Source organism: Pinus tabuliformis, chromosome 7, assembly GCF_031772625.1.
Source record: "Pinus tabuliformis cultivar Carrire ecotype Pingquan chromosome 7, CPIR1, whole genome shotgun sequence".
Classification (NCBI taxonomy): domain Eukaryota; kingdom Viridiplantae; phylum Streptophyta; class Pinopsida; order Pinales; family Pinaceae; genus Pinus; species Pinus tabuliformis.
In genome coordinates this window covers 2,051,354,180-2,051,359,471 of record NC_142293.1, presented here as the reverse complement: position 1 = coordinate 2,051,359,471, position 5,292 = coordinate 2,051,354,180, and positions in this window count along the sequence as shown.

Below are 5,292 nucleotides of genomic sequence, written 5' to 3'. Positions count from 1 at the left end.
TCAATAAAAGATTTAATAAAATGTATAGTAAAATACCAGCTAAGCTAAAGCCTACCCCCACCACCGCCAAACTCACATATGCCAATGCTTTTGACCCTGATTTCTGCTTATTGTTGAGAGAAAGACGATGTGCTACTCTGGGTGATATGCAAGAAGCAGCCCTGGAGGTGGAATCCAATATTATGGCAGCAGAGAAGTTAAAGAGTCAAGTTGATAGAAGAAGGTTGAGAGGTGAGGCTTATTCTTCCCCTGCTTCAAATTCAGAGCCTAAGTTAGACAAAATGACTAAGATGATAGAGTCATTGGCTGCTGAAATTTCTAAACTAAAAGTTGAGCAGACTTCAGGGAAAACAAGGTAGCAAAACACATTTTCTCCAAGAAATCCAAACCCATTCAGAAAATCAAATGAGCAGTTACAAATTATGCAAAGGGATGAATAAACGAAAGAAGATTATAAAGTTAAGGCTCCCTTTCAAAAATGTAGTCATGGAGGGGGAACAATTTGAAGAAGATGGGGACGAAATTCAATGCATGGAAGATAAAGGCAGCACTGCATTTTTAACATTTGCCGAATATGAAGAGTCATTGCTGCAAGAGCAAAACTGTCAAAGGTGGGACAGCGGTGCTGTTCTGCAATCTGTTGAGCAGCAGCAAAAATATAATCTAAGATCCAATGCAAAGAATGCCAAAGAAAATGTTGCACAAGAAGTTGCTGCCCAAATAGCTCCACATAATATCAGGCAAAGAAGACCAGCAGCTGATCCTGTCATCCTCAAAGCCCCTATTCAAGAGGTAAAAACTGCTGATAAATTATTCTCTTCTTTCACTTTCAAGTCAGAAGATCAAAAATTGAAAATATCTATGCCTCTGGCTGAGTTGGTGAAGAGTGAATTATTTAGAAAACCCATCCTTGAAGCCCTTGAACTAGAATCTAAACAAACCTCCATTGACTCTGTCAATTTGCAAGATGACAAGCCTGCTATTGTGCTTAGCCCCATGATTGAACCTGCTGATAATAATTCTCCATATTTCTATGTTTCATTAAATATCCATGATAAAATCCTCCACAATTGCCTGCTAGACACAGGGGCCAGCCACAATCTAATGCCTAAAGCTGTCATGGAAGAGTTAGGCCTTGATATCACTAGATCCTATCATGATTTGTTCTCTTTTGATTCAAGGAAGGTAAAGTGTCTTGGATTAATTAAGGATCTGGCCATTACCTTAACCCAGCTGCCCATGAAGAGTATGATGATGGATATAGTGGTGGCCGATGTCCCTCTGAAGTTTGGTATGCTGTTGTCTAGAGGGTGGCACAACTGGCATATATCATTATTGATGAGAAGAATCCTACAAGCCATCCCATATATGCAGTGGACACTGATTTTGGAGCATGCATTCTCCAAATAGAAGAATCTCAGAAGGCCTCATTGCAGATCAGGAAACCAACTGCTCAAGCCAAGCATGATATAGGAAGTCATATTTGGGAGATGTTCTTTGATGGAGCATGTACCAAAGAGACTACAGGAGTAGGGGTGGTGCTAGTATCTCCACGATAAGAAACAGTTCAATTGTCTCTGAAGCTGGTTTTTCAGGTGACAAACAACATAGCAGAATATGAAGCACTGTTGTTGGGCCTTCATGCAGCCAAAGACAGAGGAATAAAAGATCTGAAGGTATTTGGAGATGTCGATCTGATAATTCAGCAAGTAAATAAAACATTCCAAGCAAAGCATCCAAGGCTGAGAGCATACAAAGATGAGGTATGGATAGTCAAAAATTTCTTTGATTTTTTCTGTATTTCATACATTCCTAGAGTCCAAAATCAGCTTGTTGATTCCCTTGCTGTTTCAGCTAGTTTTTTCATCCCTCCATCGCCTCCCAAACTAGTTTATGAGGTCCAAATGAAGTATAGACCCTCCTTGCCTGATAATGTCCACCATTGGAAGGTTTTTGATGATGATGACGAGTTAAATAGGTTCCTTCAAGTCATTTATGAGTTCTTTGAAATGCAAATTGACCAAAATAATGATGCTTTGTTAGAAGATCCCAAGTCCCAGTTTACAAATAAGATTGGCAAGAATAGCATAGTCCAGCTTCCTAGTAACCATATTCCTAACGGTCTAATTCTGCTTGAGAGATTGTTTGACCACAATGATGTGCCTTACAAAGCTGCCCAAAAAGAAGATCAATCTACAGTTTGTAAGCATGATATAGGAAGTCCAGGTCAGCACAAATTTATAAATCTGTCTACTAATCTATCTGCTGACCAGAGTGCTGAATACTACAAATTAATGAGGCAATTTGCTGATGTGTTCGCTTGGGAGTACAATGATCTGAAAAAATATGACAAGAATATAATTCAGCATAAAATTACGCTTGAGAAAGACACTATTCCTTTCAAACAGAAGCTGAGACCAATGAATCCTATGCTTCTTCCTCTGGTTGAGAAAGAAATTAAAAAGTTGCTGGCTGCTAAGATTATAGTGCCTCTCAAATATTCTAAATGGGTGGCCAATCTGGTTGTTGTGAGGAAGAAGAATGGAGAAATTAGACAGTGCGTTGATTTCAGGAATCTAAATAAATGTTCCAAAAAGATAATTATCCTCTGCCAAAAATGGAGCATTTGTTGCAACAAGTCTCAGGAGCCAAAGTAATGTCTTTTATAGATGGATTTTCAGGCTTTAATCAAATTGCTGTGCACCCAGATGATCAAGAAAAGACTGCATTTACCACTCCTTGGGGCACGTTCATGTATGCCAAAATGCCGTTTGGGCTGATGAATGCTGGAGCCACCTTTCAGAGAGCTATGGATATAGCTTTTGTGGGAGAGAAGGACAAATTTGTGCTAATCTACCTTGATGACACAACAGTTTATTCCAGCAGCCATCATGATCATTTACAACATTTAAAAAAAGTGCTTTTGAAGTGTAGGAGGTTTGGAATTTCACTCAATCCCAAAAAATCCCAATTTTCTTTGGAAGAAGGCAAACTGTTGGGACATGTAGTGTCTGTTGCAGGTGTTCAAATTGACCTAGAAAAAGTCAAAGCAATTCAGGTTTTGACTCTCCCAATATCAAAGAAAGACGTACAATCTTTTCTGGGCAAAATTAACTTTGTAAGGAGGTTCATTCCGAATTTTGCAGAGCTAGTCAAGCACATAACCTCCATGTTGAAAAAGGGAGTAGAGGTAAAATGGACTGATGCAGCAAGGAAATCTTTTGAGTCCATTAAGAAGGCTATTATGGAAGCTCCTACTTTAATAAGCCCTGACTATAGCAAGGAGTTTCACTTGTTTTCATTTGCCTCTAAGGATACCATTGCAGCTATTCTGTTGCAGCAAGATGAAGAAGGTCAAGAGCATCTAGTGGCTTTTTTCAGCAAGAATTTGAGGGATGCTGAACTAAGGTATGATATTATTGAAAAGAAGGCGTATGCTCTTATCAAATCTTTGAAAGCTTTCAGAGTGTATATCTTGCATTCCAAGATAATTGCATACGTGCCTTCTGCTGCAATAAAGGATGTCTTAACGCAACCTGATGCCGATGGAAAAAGAGCAAAATGGATTGCAAAAATGATAGAATTTAACATAGAGCTGAAGCCCACCAAGCTGGTAAGAGGTCAGGGCTTGCCAAGTTATTGGCTGAAAAAAAATGCAGGTCTTTGGACATTGATTTCTTGTTCACTATGGTAGAAAATGGTGAAACAGAAGAAGATGAAACAGCTAAATAACAGAGAAAACAGTCAGTGGCCGAGAATCTAGCTTCATGTAATTGGTATGCTGCAATAATTAATTTCCTTCTAAAGCTAGAAGTCCCTTCAGAATTTTCTCAAAGTCAAGCAAGAACTTTAAAGCTCAAGGCAACAAAATATTGCATCAATAATAACTTGCTCTACTGGAGGGATCCATCTGGAGTGCTTTTAAGGTGCCTGGACAAAGAACAGTCAGTAGAGGTTATGTAGCAATTCCATAACAGCATGTGTGGAGGACATCATTATTGGAGAACTACAGCCCATAAGATTCTCAGAGCTGGGTATTATTGGCCCTCTTTATTTTCTGATGCATTTGTTTTTGTTAAATCTTGTGATAAGTGCCAAAGATTTGAAGGTAAGCAGCAGTTAAAATCCCTGCCCCTAAAACCAATAATTGCAAAAGGACCTTTTCAGCAGTGGGGCTTGGATTTCATTGGTGAAATCAACCCACACTCCAGTGGCCAACACAGGTGGATATTAGTTGCCACTAATTATTTTACAAAATGGATTGAAGCAATTCCTACGAGGAAGGCTGATCATAATGTGGTCATGAAGTTTTTAACAGAAAACATTTTCAGCAGATTTGGTTGCCCACATAAGCTAATAACAGATAATGCAGCAGCCTTCAGGGCAAAAGAGTTGGTGGAAATGTGTGATTCAATGGGCATTAAACTTGTTCATTCCACCTCCTATTACCCTCAAGGGAATGGTCTAGTAGAATCCTCTAATAAAAGTCTGGTCAGGATAATTAAGAAGCTGTTAGAGGATAATAAAAAGAATTGGGATGCCAAGCTCAAGTATGCACTTTTGGCAGACAGAGTGACCATCAAGAGATTTACAGGAAGTTTTCCATTTAAGCTGGTGTATGGTACTGAGGTTGTTTTTCCAATTCAACTTACCCTCCCTGTGGTGAAGTTTCTCCAAACAGAGTGGGATGAAGAAGATGATTTGGCAAATAGAATCACTGATTTAATAGAGTTGTATCAGATTAGAGAACAGTTGGTTGAAAAAGCTATAGCACATCAGAAAAAGATCAAGGAAGCCTTTGACAAGAAAGCAAAAAGAAATAATTTGCAGGTTGGGGATTTGGTTCTGAAATGGGATGCATTTAAAGAAAAGAAAGGCAATCATGGGAAATTTTATGCTCTTTGGACAGGACCTTTCTTTGTTTCACAAATTCAAGGGAACAACACCTTCATACTGAAAAGTATGGGAGGAGAGACAGTTTTTGATGGCCCAGTTAATGGGCGGTTTTTGAAAATTTATGTGATTTAAGGTCTTTGGCCTTAAAGCTGTAAATATTGTGCTTTTATCAGTTTTTAGTATAGGTGTAGTAGACTCCATGCCCAATGGAACACTAGGAATTTTGACTAATTTGTTTGTTGCTGGAAAGGCATTGATTTGTAGGTTCTTGAGACTTCACAGGGAGGATCTCATCCCCAGATGGAGCCAGTGTTAGCTCTGCTATACAAAAGGATAAAAAATGGATTCAAAACACTCTCAAAGTCTACAAACCCACTTAAATTCATGCCAAGGGAT